Here is an 18,945-nt window from a genome sequence, read left to right as displayed (position 1 = left end):
CCAGGCTCAACCTGACTTCAACCCAAAATGAGAACCAGCCTTGCCCAGTGGTCTCTGAGTGTCGAGCCTTGATCTAGAGCCCCTGGCCGGCAGCAGGGGAGCGAGCAGGTGGCAGCCCTGGACGTTGTTTCTGGTGACTGATGGGACATGCTGCGAGGTGGCCTGGCTGGCCAAACACTGGTATAGGGTGAGAGCAGCAAGGCTACAAGCTGTGGCACCAGGCTAATTGCCACTGGGTCTGGAGTCCCGGGGGGGGCGGTGCCATCTCTGGCGGGCTCCTCCGGTCTCCCCGGCGCCAAGCCCAGTGCCTGGCAGGAGGACCCTGGGCACTCTGCATACTACAGTGCTGAGCATCGGGTCAGTGGCTGGACAATGGGTGACTGGGTGCCCATGAGACGCACGACCGGGCGTGAGGGCACAAGTGGAGTCTGGCTCAGCTGACTCACTGGCCCGGTGGCAGGGGAAGCAGGGGAGAGGAGGACAGAGGCACTTCTGCGCCAGCTCTGAGCTCGGCTGCCCTGCGGCGGTCTGACAAGGGTGCACTCTCAGGGACTCGGCCCGGGCAGGAGGGGAAGAGCAGGGGAGGTGCTCTGGTCTGTCACAGGGAGATGGTCCAGTCACAGCTGCAACCTCTGCAAACACCTGGGACCGGGCTGGCAGCAGCAGCACAAACACTAGGACTGACTTTATCAGAAGCGATGCCCACAGAGGGACGTTTGTGCAGACTTCCACAGCCCTTCAAGCAGGCAGCTCAGACTCTAGGAGAATACCATGTGGATGCCTCAGTCTTTCACTCAAGGGACAGTCAATGAAATGGTGAGCAGAGTTGTTTAAATCATTTTAGACTGGTTTATGCTTTTATTCATTCAACAAATACTTATTGTCTACTTTGTGACCAGGCTCCTGTTAAGCCCTGGGGACACTGGTCCCAGCTCTGGTGCAGCTGGCAGTCTGGCCACTCAGAAGGTAACTGTGGATTATCTCAGAAATGCAAGGCTGGTTTAACATCCAAAAAGCAATATAATATAGCACATTAACAGAACAAAGTACAAAAAACACATGATCACCTCAACGGATATGGAAAAGGCATCTTGCAAAACCCAACACCTTTTCATGATAAACACTCAACAAACTAAGAATAGAAGGGAATTTCCTCAGTCTGACGAAGAGCACCTACAAAAAAAACCCCACATGGTGAAGACTATTTTCCCCCTAATATCAGGAATAAGACCAAGATGTCTGCCCTCACCACTTCTATTCAACATTGTACTAGAGGGTCTAGTCAGGGGAAATTGCAAAAACAATGAAGTGAAAATTGGAGATGACATGAACTTGTATGCAGAAAATCCTAAGGCATTCACTAGAAAACTATTAGGACTAATAAATTCAGCAAGGTTGCAGAATACAAGATCAATATACAAAAATCAATTTATTTCTATACTCTAGCAATGAACAATCTGAAAATGAAATCGAGAAAACAATTCCAAGGGTGCCTGGGTGGCTCAGTCAGTTAAGTGTCTGCCTTTGGCTCAGGTCATGATCCCAGGGACCTGGGATCGAGCCCCACATGTCAGGCTTCCTATTCAGTGGGGAGCCTGCTTCTCCCTCTCCCTCTGCTGCTCCCCTTGCTTGTGGTCTCTATCTTGCTCTCTGTCAAATATTAAAAAAAAAAAAAAAAACCCAATTACATTTACAGTAACATCAAAAGAATAAAATACTTAGAAATAAATTCAACAGAAGTATAAGCTTATATTCTGGTAACTATAAAATATTACTTTATTTCTTTAATAAAGAAATTAAAGAAGATCTAAACAAATGGAAAGACACCCATGTTCATGGATTGGAAAACTTAATACTGTTAAGATGGCAACACTTCCCAAACTGATCTACAGATTCAGCACAACCTCTATCAAAATCCCAGCTGGCCTTTTTTGCAGAAATTGACAAGTTATTCCCAAAATTCATATGGAAAAGCTAGAGACCTAGAACAGCCAAAACAACCTGGAAAAAAGAACAAAACTGTGGAGGACTCACACCTGTCAAATTCAAAATGTACTACAGAGCTCCAGAATACATGACAGAGTGGGACTGGCATAGGACAGATCTATAGATCGATGAAACAGAATAAAAGGCCAGAAATAAAACCCTTACATCTATAGTCAATTGAGTTTCAACAGGGATGCCAAAACATTTAAACAGGAAAAGAACAGCCTTTTCAACAAATGATGCTGGGACAACTGGACATCCACGTGCAAAAGAAAATTAGACCTGTTTTTCTCACACTACACACAAAAATTAATTCAAAATTGATCAAAACCCTAAATGTAAGAGCTAAGCCATAAAACTCTTAAAAGAAAATATAGGAGTAAATCTTCATAATCTCAGGTTAGGCAAAACCTTCTTAGTTATGATGTCAAAAATATACTGATGGAAGAAAAAATAGATAAATTAGACTTCAACAGAATTAAAACCTTTTGTGCTTCAAAGTATACCCTAAAGAAAGTAAAAAGACAACCCACAGAATGACAGAAAACACTTGCAAATCATGTATCTGTTAAGAGATCTATACCTAGAATATTGAAAGAACTCTTGCAATTCACTAATAAAAAAATAACCCAATTAAAAAATGGGCAAAGGATCTGAATGGACATTTTCCCAAAGAAGATATACGAATGGTCAATAAATGCATGAAAACATACTCAATATCATTAGCCATCAGGGAAATGCAAATCAAAACGACAATGAGGGGAGCACCTGGGTGGCTCCGTAGGTTGGGTATCCAACTCTTGATTTTTGCCACAATCTGGCAAAAAGGGGGTCGTGGGATCGAGCACTGCATCAGCACAGTGCAGAGCCTGCCTGGGGTTCTCGCTCTCCCTCTGCCCCTCCCTGCTCGTACTCTCTCAAAAAATAGAACAAAGCAAACAAAAACAAAACCACAATGAGATAGCACTTCATACCACTAGGATAATATAAAGAGAACATAAAAGAGATAGTAACCAGGGATGGTGGGGATATACAGAGAAATTGGAACCCTCACAGGCTGCTGATGGGAATACAAAATGGCAGAGGCACTTTGGAAAATAGTCTGCAGTTCCTCAAAATTAAAAAATGGTTATAATATGCCCCAGCATATCTACCCAGGAGAAATGAAAATATATGTCCACACAAAAACTTATACATGAATGTTCAGAGCAGCATTATTCATAATACCCAAAACACAAATGTCCATCAACTTATGAATGGATAAACAAATTGTGGTATATCCACACACTGATTATTCATTGGCGATAAAAAAGAATTAAGTACTGATACTTGCTATATCATAGATGAACTTTTTTGAAAACATTATGCTAAGTGGAAGCCAGCCACAAAAGGCCACATATTGTGTAATTCTATTTATATGACATGTCTAGAATAGGCAAAACCAGGAAGACAGAAAGTAGATCAGTGTTTGCCTAGGGCTGGGGGACAAGAAGGGGGATGCTAAAGGGTGCGAGGCTTCCTTTTGGAGAAAAATGTTCTAAAATTATTTGTGGTAATGACTGCGTAACTACGAGTATGGTAAAAACCACCGAGATGTATACTTTAAATGGGTGAACAGAATGGTATGTGAATTGCATTCCAATAAAGCTGTTTAAAAAATAAAAAAAAGAAAAAAAGAAAATCATGCTACAGAACAGCAGAGCCTAGTGGCATAGACATTTGTTCAGCAAATGGAAGCAGAAGACACAGTCACCTAAGTGTGTGTCTCCATCCCTCTCTCTCTCTCTCTCTCTCTCTCACACACACACACACACACACACACACACACACATAACATACCGTGGAAGGCTTTTGGAGGAGGTAATATCTGAGTTTAAAAAGCCCGTGTCTGGCGGGGGCTGAGCAGAGTGTAGGACAAGGAGCTGTGAGCCCGTCCGTGATGTCAAAAATATACTGATGGAAGTATATTTACGTAAAAAATATACGTAAGAAATATACGTAAAAAATCAGCCCTGTGAACCTCAGCTTTAAATATTCAAATATTTATTTACACTGTTTAGAATACAGTAGTGACCAAGAAAGACTGCGTCCTGCCCTCCTGAGGCTAATATTAAATATATGAGGAAAAACGAAGCTGACTAAAAAGAAGAGATGACGGGAATGCCCATTCTAGAGAGGTCAGGGCAGGCCTCTCGCACAAGGTGCGTGGCACCTGAAGGAAGTGAGGGGTGAACCCTGTAGATGCTGAAGGAAGAATGTTCCAGGAGAGAAGGTGGCATGACCGAGGCCCTGAGGGGGCATGAGCTGTGACATGAACAGCAAGACTGCCATGGGGGCCAAAGGCAGAGCAGCATGTTCGGGGAGCTTGGGGGGGTGCCGGGCCTCAGGCCAGGGGGTCCTGCTGGATCCCACACACACGGTGCAGCCCCGGGAGGGCTCTTAGCAGGGGAAGGGCATGAATGGGTTTGGGTTTGGAAAGGATGGCTCTCTGACTACCTTGCAGATTAGCCAGAGAAGGGAAGAGGCAGGAGTGGAAACCGGGAGACAAGTGTGAGGACTTGGTGCTAGTGGAGGAAGGGTGAAGAACGAGTGGACCAAAAAGCGACTCGAAGACCCATGGTCTGACGTGTGTGACGGAGGAGAGGGGTCGAGGACGAGCTTAAGCTGAGCAGGCAGCTAGGTGGGTGGTGGCAGCAATGAGAGACAAGAAGAGGGGAGGAAGGGTCTGGGAGGGAAAGAGCAAGAGAGCCTGTGCGCTCTGAGACGCCCGTGGGATGTCCAAGGGAAGGCGACAGGGAAAGACCGGCATGGAGGCTGACCCGTGGGCAGGATTCACCCACAGATGTGACTGGAAGCCCTGGGACGGGAAGGGACTGGCTAGGGTGCTGGTTCTAAATAGGGGAAGACTGCCCCCTCGAGGCTACTTGGAAACTTCAAGGTCTGTTTTCGGTTGTCAGTAATCCTGGGGGTGCTATGGCATTAGCAGGAAGGGAGCAAGGAATCTAGATGTCCTGCAATGTCCCACATAAGGAAGAATAATTCTTCTTCTTCCTTTTTTTTTTTTTTTTTTAAGTAGACTCCTTGCCCAGTGTGGAGCCCAACATGGGGCCTGAACTTATGACCCTGAGATCAGGACCTGAGCGGAGATCAAGAGTTGGACACTTAACTGACTGAGCCACCCAGGCGCCCTAAGGAAGAATTCTTCTTAATCCTCTGACTTGAAAATGCCCTGAGAAACATTCATGTAGCAGAGAAAAATCTGTTCATAATGATCTGAGCTGAGAACCTAACTCCATTTTACATATAAATCCAAAGACTTTTAGGGGCTCCTGGGTGGCTCAGCTGGTTAAGCGGCTAACTCTTGGTTTTGGCTCAGGTCATGCTCTCAGAGTCCTGGGATCGAGCTCTGCATTGGGCTCCGCACTCAGTGGGCAGCCTGCTTAAGATTCTCTCTCTCCCTCTCTGTATGCCCCGCCCTCCCCCCACACTCCCGCTTTCTCTAAAATAAATTTTTTTTTAAGATTTTATTTATCCATTCGAGAGAGCAAGAAAGCAAGCACGAGCAGGGGGAAATGGGGGGAGGGGGAGAGGAAGAAGCAGACTCCCCGCCGAGCAGGGAGCCCGACGCAGGACTCGATTCCGGGACCCTGGGACCACGACCCAAGCCGAAGGCAGACACTTAACTGACTGAACCACCCAGGTGCCCAATAAATAAGTAAATCTTAAAAAAAAAAAAAAAAAAAAAACTTATTTTTTTTTTGCATTGAATTTTTCCAGAAATAAACCTACCACATAAACTAAGGAAACATTTAATTTTTTCTTTTTGTTCAGAATTTTACCAAGAGATTTTCACTGTTTCAGAAAATCATGTTACTGTGATCCTGCCAACAAAATACCCAGTTATCAGTCCACACTGCTCACTGTGGTTCTAGGCAGAAGTGCATGTTTAAATATTTCACGTGTTTAGCTGTGTCCAAGCATTTAAATACTGAAATACAGTATTTATTTCATGTGTATATGAAATAATACTTTCATATTACAATTATGACATAACACTATTTTTTAAAAACTATGTGTTGGAAAACTCTATGAGCTGGGACTTTCATTTCCCGCCTAGTAAAGAATCAGGTCTAAGAGGCAGGCACTGGGCTGAGGTTCAGAAACCATGAAGGGAAGAGCAAGGGAAGAGAGGCAAAGCCAGGGTCAAGCTCTGGGTCCCTGCAACACCTCACAGGTCGGGGGGAGCAAACAGGAGACTGAGACACGGCAGCCAAGGAGAATCTGAGTGGTGGGCGAGGCGGACTGCAGTGATGCCTGGGGAAGCCACTCAGATCTCCTTCACGACCAACACCCTCACTCTCTCACCTCCCAGAGGCATGAGACACTACCAGCCCTGGGAGAAGTTCCATCTCAGGAGATGCCACTCACCCCTCCTGGGAATTGGCCAGAATTCATGACTAGGGAGGGGGTTCAGAGGCCCGGCCCCCAGGCCTCAATTCAGAACAAGTCAGAAGGGCTATTGGAGCTCCGGTGCCCACCTGGGACCAGCTGAGGCCTCGGTGTGACTGCACGGTGGCTCCATTTCACTCTCTGCCTGATCTGCCCCCCTCATTCCCCTGCGAGGGTCGTCCCTGAGATCACTCCCGGATAAACCTTCTGCATGCAATCCTTCAAGAGGCTGTTTCCCAAAAATTCTGACCTAAAGCAGCAGAAAACTGGGAAGAAAAGAAAAAATCAAGTAGCGGTAACGTATGTTTTTCAGAGATTGAGCAATAGCAGCCAAAATAAGCATCTGAAAGAAACGAATGTTGCCTTTGGCAGGCAGAAAAATTATGATACGGGGCGGGGAGCAGAAGAACATCATGTTATAACAAATTTCACAACTGTCTTTAAACTATGTGCAATGATGACTTCGATAAACATTTTTTAAAAGGCTAAATTTAAAATAGAAAAAGGATTATGGGTAAAAGCGATCATTAAGAATGTTTAAGAAAGGGGCGCCTGGGTGGCTCAGTCGTTAAGCGTCTGCCTCCGGCTCAGGTCATGATCCCAGGGTCCTGGGATTGAGCCCCGCATCGGGCTCCCTGCTCCGCGGGAAGCCTGCTTCTCCCTCTCCCACTCTCCCTGCTTGTGTTCCCTCTCTCGCTGTATCTCTCTCTGTCAAATAAATAAATAAAATCTTTTAAAAAAGAATGTTTAAGAAAATAGGAAACACACAACACCTGTGAATAGCAGTTACCTCAAAGAGATGCGCTGGAGGCAGTGAGGAGAAAAAAATGTTAGCTTTTAATTTATAGCCCTGCAAATAGTCACTTCACAGCAGAGAAAGCTGGTAGCCGCCTCCTTAAGCAAATGGCCAAAGTTAACATCACAAATACCAGAAGTGACATCATCACGCACATCCTTACGTGATGCGCTAACGAGGTGCTCCCGCCAGAACACATCACACCAGGAAGTACCAAACACTGAGAAACCATCTTAAAAAACGGGCCTGTTCTCTTCAAAGTCATCGAGATCAAGAAAGACACTGAGAAACGGAGACCCTGTTCCGAACAGAGGGAGACTAAAGAGACTCGACCCTGCCGTGCAGCATGAGTCCTTGCCAGGGAAGGACAACGGTTACTAGAAAGGACGATACCGGGGAAGGTGATGAAGTTTGAACACGGCCTGAAGACTAGTAAATAGTGCACGGATATTTGACTTCCTGATTTTGATGGTCGCACTGCGATCACGTAAGGGAACATTCTTGTTCTTAGGAAATATATACTCAACTATTTGGGGGTCAAAAGGCATGATGTCTTCAACTTCCTCTCAACTGGCACAGTAGGGGGGGGAATATATCTGTGTTTATAAATTAAATGGAAAAGCATAGGGGGCAAAAAGTAAATGAATGAGTGGGTAAAGGGTATATAAGAGTTCCCTGTACTATTCTTACAGAATTCTTATTCCACATTATCTGTAAGTTTGCAAAAATATCAAAACAAAAAGCAAAAAAAAAAAAATTTCTAACTTTCAACAGCCTACTCTTTCTAATGGTTTACTAAGCCTTTACAGAACTTCAAAAATGCCTGCTCAGGCTCATGTGACGAGATGCTGGGGTCCCGAGTGCCTCAGAAGGGCTCAGATAAAGGTGTTAAAGTCTCAGGATTCCAGGCAGCCTCCTCCCCAGCCCGCTCAGCCCCGGGCACCCTGCCCGCAGCCGGCTCACCTGCTGTCATGGGAACAACGTTGGAACGCAGCAACATCCGGATGCGGCCGGCTGGCTTGTTCTCGATCTTGATGTCCATGTACACCTGAGGATTTGACCGGGCCTTTTTTGCCATGGGCTCTCCCTGGGCACAGAAGAAATGTCAGGTTGGGGAGCACTCCGACTCTGCAAATTGGAGAGCGGGTATTCTGCATACACACCAAGAACCCAAGTGCAGCGAGCGGGCTGCAGCAATGTGCCACCAGCCGGACCCCCAGGGCCGGGACCCCGATCACCAGCTACCTAACCCGCACCCCCCCGACCCTGCAGGCTCGGACCATGTCCCACTCGCCCTCAGACATGCCAGCTCGCTGCACCCTGGCCTGCGGTCCCAGAACCCCAGCTCCCTGGCCCACAGTGTGTGCCTCTCCGCACCCACAAACCCCAGTTCAGGGGCACCTGGGTGGCTCAGTCAGTTAAGCGTCTGCCTTTGGCTCAGGTCATGATCCCAGGGTCCTGGGATCCAGTCCTAAGTGGGGCTCCCTGCTCATTAGGAAGCCTGCTTCTCCCTCCCCTTCTGCAGCTCCCTCTGCTGCTCCCGCTGCTTATACTCTGTCAAATAAGTAAAATCTTTAAAAAAACAAACAAAAAAAAACAATCCCAGTTCAAGCCCACCCACCAGACTCCCGTGACAGGGACCCACAACCTTCTCCCTCTGTGCCAGGCCCTACAGATTCATAGCTGGCTGCAGTGGAAGCAGAACGGGCCACGCTCGGGCTTGGGCCTGAGTGCCCAGGAGACAATGAGGAGGTTGGGCCTTGCTTTGTGCTCCGAGTGCACCAGGATGACTAGCTGATAAATACAACATTCAGTACAAACCCTATCATGTGTTTGCTAGAGAAAACCATGGTCTCTGACCTATTTGTGGTGTGGATTAATAGGGCAACGGATACGTACTGAGCTTGCAGGCCAAGTTCTGGAGTGGTTAAATAAGGCCCTTGAGGAACTGGCGACCCAGCGGGGGAGCGTTATCTGCGAGTGCGGGAGGCACAGCGATCCCGCGGCTGCGCGGCCTTGGTTCCCATCGCGGTTCCCTACTCTGGAGCCGCGGGCTGTTGGACAAGTTATTAGATCTCCCTGTGCTCAATTTTGTCACCTCGAGTTGGAGACAGTATTAGTACTTACCTCAAAGGATTATCATTAGGATTCAGGATTTGTAAAGCCCTTAGAACAGTGCCTGGTATAAAGTAAGCAACGTTTAAACATCTGTTAAATAAATACTGTCAAAATAATGCCGTAAGAGCCCGGACTGAGGGTGCCCCAGGAGCCCCAGGGCCATGGAAGCCCAGAGGGGACCTTCACTTATTCCACTGGAGGCAAAAAAAAATTTCCTGGAGAAGGTAGCAACTGAGCTCAGCGATGAAAGGTGAGTAGGAGTGAGTGAGATAAAGTCGGTTGGGAAGGGAAATTTTAGGCCAAGGAACTGCTTATGTGAAAACACAGAGATTTATAGGTACCCACAAACTCTGTCCTAGAATGCCAAATGGGGATACAATGTGGAGAGGTGAGCAGGGTCTGAACATGGAGAGTCCCTCTGTGCCCCTGAAGGAGCCCGGACTCACCTCTCCAGATGAGGAGTCCTCAGACAGCTTGAGAGCCATATGGTCAGCTCTGCCTTAGAAAGCTCCCTCTGGCTGCTCAGGACAGAAGCACGCAGGCCCGGGGCAGGCAGACCAGCTAGGGAGCTCCTGTCGCTATCCGCAGGGGAGATGACAGAGGCTCCGCCAAGCAACCGTGGCGGGAGCAAACAAGAGAGGAGAGATGCAGGCAGATGCAAAGGAGAACATTAGCAGGACACGGCAACGCAGCAGGTGTGGATTGTGATGAGGAGCCAGAGAGGACACGGAAGTCCCCGGTTTGGGGGACTGCAGAAGACACCAAAATTCACTCAGATGGGGTACTCAGGATGACCAGAGTGGAAGGAGAGAGGAAATCCACTTAAGACGTTACTATGTTGATTTATGGTGACTGGGAGAGAGGAAATCCACTTGGGACATGCTTTGTTGATTTATGGTGACTGGGAGTCATGCAGGCAGAAACACATGGAACTCAGGAGAGAGGTCAAGGCTAGCCCTAAACCTCAGGGATCAGCAGAAGGCTGAGTGGCTGTGATAAGCTCAGACACAGGCCACAGAGGCTGAAACTGCAAGGACAGCGTCAGGGAGGAGCCGAGGGCTAAGGGAAGAACTCAGAGAAACACCGCTGCTCCAAGGGTGGACAGAGGAGGGGGAGCTCAGTTATTTATTCCCAGAAGCAATGGTCACGATGGGGTATCGAGAAGCAGGAGGAAGTGCTGAGGCAGGAAGCGCCTGGCACCTGGGTACACTCTGAGGGGCTGGGCCTCTCTGGAATCAGGCCAGGAATAGGAAGGCAGCGAGCCTGGTGCCAAGGTCTTCAGTGGGGGCGCGGGAAAGGTCAGGAGGATGGCGGATGCTGGTGAGGGGGCATCCTCACTGTCCTTTCTCATCTCAGACCCCCACCTAGTTCAAGCAACCCCAAGCTGGTACCCAAGCACGCACAGGATACTTCTCACCTAGAGCCCCACACGGACATGCAAGCCAAGCTTCTCCATTCAATTCATCCAGCGCCGCCCACCTCAGAAGCGCCCTGGGTGGAAAGTGCCAGCCCCTCGCGGGGAAGCGCATGCCTTCGATCTCACCTCCCGGGGTTCCGCTCCGGGACGCTCCGACCCTTCTTCCTCTTTATTCTCTTCGAGAGTCTTCCCAGAAAACTTCTTCAGCCAGTCATCATCTGCCCACACTGACAGGAAGAGAATCGAACGAATGCTAAGAAGTGCAAGCTTCTCGGCCAACCGCTCGCCAGCTGCGCCCGGTTCTTCGCTGCTCTGTCGACGAAGGGGACGGCCCGTGGGGCTCTCACAGGCCGAAGCTCCTGCTTAGGACAAGGGAAGCTGTCGCTGGGAAACAGCAGGCCTTCAGGTCCAGCTCTCCGCAGAGGCAGAGGCGAGAAACAGAGGACTGAGCCGAGAGCCAAAAGGGAAGCCCCAGCCACTGTCAAGGCTGGAAGGGCACAGCCCGTGTCTACATCCCGGGGTAAGATCCTGGGGACGACGGCTCTAGCTCTGCGGAGAATCTCAACCTCTGTTTCCACGGAGGCGCCGCATTCTCTTCTCCCCGGGAACATACACCGCCGCAGCAGGAAGTGAGACAGCGGAGGCCGAAGCTGAGGACGAGACGGGGAATCTGCGGTGGCCGCCGCCCGCCGGGTCTGGATGGGCCTTCCTTAATTCTCACCGGCTTGGCTAAATGGACACGAACTGTCCGCCCAAAGAGTTCAGTTCATCCTGAAAAGACTACAATACCACTCAGCTGCTTAAACCTTGTTGAAGTTAAAAAAAAGAAGAAGAAGAAGAAGAAGATTCCATTTACTTCTAAGAAATCCGAGACTTGCTCATGATTAATTCTATGCTGGGAGCCCACACCCCCCAACAGCAAGCTAAGCACAAAGCTAACCATAAACTGTCCCTGAGCCACCACACACTTCTTTTCTTTCAACACCAATATGAAGTTCTGTGCTAGCATGATCTTCGGATCTGAAATCATAAGGGTAAATGCAGTTACCGTGTATTGAGTCCGCTTTAAAAAAAATCAAGATCAGGGGCGCCTGGGTGGCTCATCAGTCATGATCTTGTGGTCCTAGGATCGAGCCCTGCAACAGGCTCCCTGCTTCTCCTTCTCCCTGCCCCCGGCTCTCCAATAAATAAATAAATAATAAATAAATAAAATCTTTTTTAAAAAAACCAAGATCTGCACTAAATGGGAGAGAAACAGTATCACTGGCTGGTGGGGAACATGTTTGATGAAACAGTAACAGAGAACATGGAACGATGTATAGGAATACTTTATTATCCAAGAATAACTGATACTCGGAAAAGGTAAGTAGATAGATTTTTTAAAAAGGTTTGTTTTGGGTCTTTTCATACAAACTAAAAAAAACATATGAAAAAAGATTCCTTAATTTAGTAAGAGAATTATAGCTATGTTCTTGTTCTCAGAAACACAGATGAATCAAGTACGAATTGTACTTCTAGCAATTAAGAAAAAACTGAACAAGGGCATGAAATATCCTTATTTCATATTTAGTCATAAAGATTGATTATAAGGAGGGACACCTGGGTGGCTCAGATGGTTAAGCGTCTGCCTTCAGCTCAGGTCATGATCCCAGGGTCCTGGGATCGAGTCCCGCGTCGGGCTCCCTGCTCTGCGGGGAGCCTGCTTCTCCCTCTCCCTCTGCCTCTCTCTCTCTCTGTATCTCAAATGAATAAATAAAATCTTTAAAAAAAAAGATTATAAGGAAAATAAAAGATTGAACATAAATATAAAAAAGGGGAGGGTGGAAACATTTAAGAGTTTTGTTGTAGGCAAAATAATGGTGCCCTCAGAGATGTCCACATCCCATTCCCCAGGACCTATGAATATGCAGAACTACATGGCAAGAAGGAAGTAAGGCTGCAGATGGAATTAAGGTCGCTAGTCTGCTGACCTTAAAATAACGATATCGTACTGGATTATTCAGATGCACACCCAGTGTAATCACAAGGGTCCTCTAAATGTGCAGAGGGAGGCAGGAGAGTTAGTTTCAGAATGATGCAGTGTGAGAAAGACTCACCGGGCCACCGCTGGCTTGAAGATAGAAGCGACCAGAAGCCAAGGAATGAGGTCAATCTCTACAAGCTGGAACCTGCAAAGAAACAGACTCTCCCCTAGAGCCTCCACAAGGAATGGAGCCCTGCTCACGCAGTGAGACCCACTTTGGACTTCTGACCTCTAGAACTGTAAGATAACGCATTTGTGGTGTTTTGTTTTTAAAGATTTTAATTATTTGACAGAAAGGTGAGCACAAGCAGGGACAGTGGGAGAGGGAGAAGCAGGCTCCCCGCTGAGAGCAGGGAGCTGGATGCGGGGCTTGATCCCAGGACCCCGGGATCATGACCTGAGCCGAAAGCAGACGCCTAACAACTGAGCCACCCAGGCGCCCCCATTTGTGGTGTTTTTAAAGCCACTAAATTGGTGGTAATTTGTTACAGCAGCAGTAGGAATTTAAATCATTTTCTCTTGAAGCACTCAGCCTATCACAATCCTTACAGGTTTTCTCTGGTTTAACTTTACAAGATAGCCACTTTTCTAGGGCTCAAAAGAGTCTCCGCTGTCGACGAGAGCCGACCGCAGCAGTTTTCCACGATCGCTTTCACACGCCTCACAGAACCCTGCCTCTCGTGCCGGCTTCACAGTCTCACCTTTGTAATCCATGTACCTCTGTTTGCGGTACATCACCCTAGACTGGAGGCCGGCAAACTTTCTGTCAAGAGCTAGACAGTAAATATTTTTGGTGGGTCATCCACAGTCTCTGCTGCATATTCTTCTTTTTTTGCCCCACAACCCATTAAACGTATAAAAAAAAGAGTTAGCTCATAGGCCATACAAAAACAGGCGGCAGGCTGGATGTGGCCTGTCATCCTTAGTTTGCTGACCCCTAATGTAGATACAAAAATGTCGGGGAGAGACTGGCCGACACAGGTGGTTGGCATTTATGCACACAGTCCATGGAAAGGCTTTCTTTTTTTTTTTTTAAGATTTTATTTATTTGAGAGAGAAAGAATGAGAGCGCACATGAGAGAGGGGAGGGTCAGAGGGAGAAGCAGACTCCCTGCTGAGCAGGGAGCCGGATTCGGGACTCGATCCCGGGGCTCCAGGACCATGACCTGAGCCGAAGGCAGTCGCTCAACCAACTGAGCCACCCAGGTGTCCCTGGAAAGGCTTTCTGAATAAGAATTCATTTTATAAGTAGCCAATTCCCAGTGAATACTTTCAAATAATGACAACTTTTGTTTCCTAGATAACTTTGAAACTGTGGAAACAGGAAACATGATAGGCGCCTAGGATGTCCTGTAAAGGAGCATCCCCATAACGGCTTCAGTAAAAAGCAGAGTCTCAGCCAGACCAGGCTGTCGTTGCTGCTGAGCACCCTGCTAAGAGAATATGAGTTCATGCCCTCAGTCCCACTCTTCCTGTGGTTAGCACTCAAATAAAAGCTCCCTAGCACGAGCACATGGGAAAAAGACACCCTTTCCCTTCCTACCTACCTACCTGCCTGCCTACCTGCCTCGATTAGACACGTTTAACAAAGAGCGTGTACTAACTGCTTGTTAGAGCTGGTGATGTAAGGATGTGTGCTCAGGTTGTGCGAACAGAATACACAGAGGAATCAAGAACTAGCAATGCTAGGCCCCAGAAAGCTTGGGGCTCTGCAGGGTCTTGTCTTCTATATTCTGCCTACATGAGGGGAACCATGAGCCAGGCCTGGTGGGCCTTCCTTCAACCAGAACGCCCAGTGCCTTGGCAACGGCCCCCACCAAACCAAGGTTTTGGGGGTTGAATAATGTCCCCCGAAATTTCATGTCCACCCAAATTTCAGAATGTGACCCTATTTAAAAATAGGGCCTTTGCAGACATAATTAGTCAAGATGAGGTCATACTGGATTAAGATGGGCCCTAAGTCCCATGACTGGTATCCTTATAAGTACAGGAGACTCAGACGCATGCAGGGAATGAGGACCTGTGAAGACAGGGGCAAAGACAGGGCTGACGCAGTTACAAACCAAAGAATGCCAAGGACTGCCAGGAGCCACCAGAAGCTAGGTAGGGAAGGATTCTTCCCTAGAGCCTTCAGAGGGAGCACGGACCTGCCAACACCTTGATGGAGGACTTCCAGCCTGCAGAGTTGCAAGAGCTAAGAGAATAAATTTCTGTTGTGCGAAGCCACCCCACCTGCTACTCTCCCTGCTTGTGCTCGCGCTCTCTCTCTGACAAATAAAGTCTTTCTTTTTATAAAAAAGATTTTATTTATTTGACAGAGAGAGAGCATAAGCAGGGGGAGCGGCAGAGGCAGAGGGAGAAGCAGACTCCCCGCTGAGCAGGGAGCCCGATGCGGGTCTCAATCCCAGGACCCCGGGATCATGACCTGAGCTGAAGGCAGACGCTTAATGACTGAGCCGCCCAGGCGCCCCATAAATAAAATCTTTTAAAAAAAATTAAAATCTAGGGGTGCCTGGGTGGCTCAGTCGTTAAGCGTCTGCCTTCAGCTCGGGTCATGATCCCAGGATCCTGGGATCAAGCCCCGCATCGGGCTCCCTGCTCGGCAGGAAGCCTGCTTCTTCTCCCACTCCCCCTGCTTGTGTTCCCTCTCTCACTATGTCTCTCCCTGTCAAATAAATAAATAAAATCTTTTTAAAAAATAAATAAATAAAAATGAAAACCTAATTTTTAGATGCTTCCAAAAATATTAAAATCATTTTATTTTAAATAAACATAGCTAAACAGTGAATTTTTAAACTTTGTCGTATCCAATTCTACCACTACAGAATTTAAGCCTTAAGTTACTTTCCAAGAATTTTAATAACTTTTGTTTATAAGACTTACAGAACGTAGATAAGGTTATTTATCAGTTATTTCCTCCATGGGTGTCTCAGCGGGTTAAGCATCTGCCTTCGGCTCAGGTCATGATCCCCGGGTCATGGGATCGAGCCCCACATCGGGCTCCCTGCTCGGCGGGAGGCCTGCTTCTCCTTCTCCCTCTGCCTGCCTTTCTGCCCCCGCTTGTGCTCTCTGGCTCTATCTCTCTGTCAAATAAATAAATAAAACCTTAAAAAAAATAATTCACTCCAACTGAGCACCAAATGAATACAGAGCGCTTACCTCACTACTGAGTTAGGTGACTACTAGTGAAGGGAGCCTAATCCTGTCCTCAGGAAAACGTTATGTTAGCTGGCAGACAGCAAGAGCAACAGGAGTTACTAACTTATAGAATTCAGGGAGGGTACAGCCCCAGAAAGCCAGTCTTACTGTTTTATTTAAGAAGCAAAGAACTGAAGGCTCAGATGGTTTAAGTATCACACCCAGAGTTAGCGGCAAAGCTGGGTCTAAAACTCCTCTATCTTCGAGAATAACAACCAAGGATCGCATAGAAACGTGCACGGTAACTGTGATACCATTTTTTTTTTTTAAGATTTTATTTATTTATTTGAGAGAGAGAGAATGAGAGAGAGAGAGAGCACATGAGAGGGGGGAGGGTCAGAGGGAGAAGCAGACTCCTTGCTGAGCAGGGAGCCCGATGTGGGACTCGATCCCGGGACTCCAGGATCATGACCTGAGCCGGAGGCAGTTGCTTAACCAACTGAGCCACCCAGGCGCCCACTGTGATACCATTTTAAGGGAAACTCCCTCGGGGTGGGTAGAGGCCAAGGCCCTCACTGCTGCAGCTGAGCTTCCCTGCCGCCCTCTGCTATTTAAAAGCACAGCTGCCAACAAGGGAGGTCTGATCAGCAGGTGTGGTGGGGTATAGCTCCCCAGCAGGTGGAGTGAAACAACACCCGGACCTTTCAAGATTTTTCTAAAACTACCTTCCTACTGATTCCTACTATACAGTTTGTTTATTAAATGATCAGAAATCAGAGGCCCCAAATGGCTCCAATGTGGAGAAAGCCTTTCCTCAAATCCAACAAACTCAATCTCTGTGAATTTCAGCCCATAGCCACACCACCATCCTGGCCCTGTGGCCCTCAGAACGTTCCTCTTCCATCACCAAGATCATAGTCATGTTGACCTAGAGAGGCATCCTCCTGAACTTCATTACATACCAACCATACACAGGACGCACATGACTTAAAATTTTTTCTGAAGTCCTTTTCCTGACATTAGGAATCTGAAAATGAGACACTGAGAGGCCTCACCTGTTTCACCAGAAGAAACTAAGTATCTGTGGTGTCTCCGAAAGGAATAAAAGCAGCATGAAGAACTTTGTTGTCCCCCTCCTCTGCCAGCCCACCTGCAAAGACCACGTGCCTTCTGCACGATGCCCTCCACACTCTTGGTACAAGCTGCTGCAACATTGTTAGCAAGACAGCAGCAGGGAAGGGAAGGAGGAGTCCCCCGTCTTTCAGGTATACAAAATGACCTGGGAGGTACACTGCTCCCCCATCCCCTTTCAGATCTACATCTAGCCTCTGGTTACTCTGATACCTTCACTGCTTCCAGTTTGACTCTCTCTTCTATACAATCACTAGAATGACTCCAAGAAAGTGCAAATCGGATCACGTCACTACCCTGCTTAATATTCTCCAACAGCTCATTATTGCCCACGGAACAGAGTCCAAATTCCTTAGCACGGCATATAAGAACTTCCTAACCTGAGCCCTGCCCACCTATCTATTGTTCTCCCTCGCTCCCTCAACGCAAACCATTTGCCCCCAAGTGTTGGACTACTTCACCCCTCCAGGCTCTTGCTGCTCTCCATTCAGGCAACAGCCTTACTCCAGATCTTTTAAACCCACCTCTGGCCTCTGTGCCTCCGGGCAGTTTGCCCTCCCCTATCCAGACGGAGTGCTCATTCCCTGAAACCCTCAGCCCGACCCTCCCATCAACACTGTCCATTAAACGCTCGCATCATGGTGCTCACCAGCCCCGGTAAAGATGTTTTCCATAATTCCCCACCTATTCTGTGAATTCCTTCCTCTAAGGGGCCAGGACTGCGGAGTTTATGGAATGAATGGGCATGAGAGTTTGGAATGCGGTCCGAGGTCACAATAACAGATCTCACCAACTCTCCGAGACCAGGGTCAGAGGGGAACGGGTTCTGGGCAGCGCTAGGCCCAGCAAAACCCTTAGGTCGCAGGCGCTGCTCACAGGCTGGGGGAGCAGAGCCACAAGAGACCCGCCCGCCTCGCTTCAATGGAGCCTCCACGCCGGCTCAACAACAAACAGCGCGGCCTAGGTGGCAGCCATCTTGCTCCCAGGCTCTTCCGCCGGAAGCTGTTGCTAGGCCCTGCCTCCAGACCCGCCCCCTCGTTGGCTGCGCACCGCGCTGTGCTCCTGTTCAGGGGCAGGTGGGTCTTGGTTTGGGGGGCACTCAGAAGGTAACAGAAAACACAAACACATAGCCGCATTAACCGACGAAGTCAGAAAATATGGGACTCTACTTCAGACCCGGCCTTTAGTTTATTTCTATTTCTTTTAATGCTGGTGTGATTAACATAATTAACAATGTTATATTTGTTTCAGGTGTACAATATAGTGATTCAGCGAATCCATTTACTGCTCTGTGCTCAAGATAAATGGAGTCTTAATCCCCATCACCTGTTTCACCCATCCCCCCACCCACCTCCCCTCTGGTAACCACAAGTTTGTTCTCTGTATTTAGGAGTCTGTTTTTTGGTTTGTCTTTTTGTTCGTTTTGTTTCTTAAATTCCACGTGAGTGAAATCATACGGTATTTGTCTTTCTCTGGCGTATTTTGCTTAGCATTACACACACACACACACACACACACACACACACACACTATGCATTCGTCTATCAGTGGGCACTTGGGCTGTTTCCATAGTTTGGCAATTATAAACAATGCTGCAATAAACAGGGATGCATGTATCCCTTTTAGTATTTTCGGTTGTTGTGTTTTAAGCTTTTATTTGCCCATTTGAGGGTGAGAAAGAGAACTATGGGGGGGGAGAAGAGCAGAGGGAGAGAAGCAGAGCCAGCCAAACAGGGAGCCCGATGGGGGAGGCTCCATCCCGGGATTCCGGGATCATGACCTGAGCCAAAGGTGGACACTTAACTGAATGAGAAACCCAGGCGCCCCAGTACTTTCGTATTCTTTAGGTAAATACCCAATAGTGTGATTAGTGGATTGGGTAATTGT

The 18,945-nt window shown here is 47.8% G+C and overlaps 1 long non-coding RNA gene across 3 annotated transcripts; it reads right to left on the bottom strand.

The window, feature by feature from the left end:
* Positions 1–860: 860 nt before the first annotated feature.
* On the bottom strand, positions 861–18,028 carry LOC114224143 (uncharacterized). 3 transcript variants are annotated; one of them, XR_003612328.2, is made up of 5 exons: positions 17,849–18,028; positions 12,863–12,934; positions 10,893–11,572; positions 8,195–8,318; positions 861–1,650 (listed from the first exon to the last, which is right to left on the bottom strand). It is a non-coding gene; the product is annotated as an uncharacterized LOC114224143 (long non-coding RNA). The 3 variants fall into 3 exon arrangements; XR_015767991.1 differs by having other exon boundaries at positions 8,195–11,572; XR_015767992.1 differs by lacking the exon at positions 12,863–12,934 and having other exon boundaries at positions 8,195–11,572.
* Positions 18,029–18,945: the final 917 nt, after the last annotated feature.

This window comes from Eumetopias jubatus, unplaced genomic scaffold (assembly GCF_037043125.1).
Source record: "Eumetopias jubatus isolate StellerSeaLion01/CBP00866 unplaced genomic scaffold, mEumJub1_p1.0 scaffold_4, whole genome shotgun sequence".
Classification (NCBI taxonomy): Eukaryota; Metazoa; Chordata; class Mammalia; order Carnivora; family Otariidae; genus Eumetopias; species Eumetopias jubatus.
This window is presented reverse-complemented; position numbering and strand designations above follow the sequence as displayed.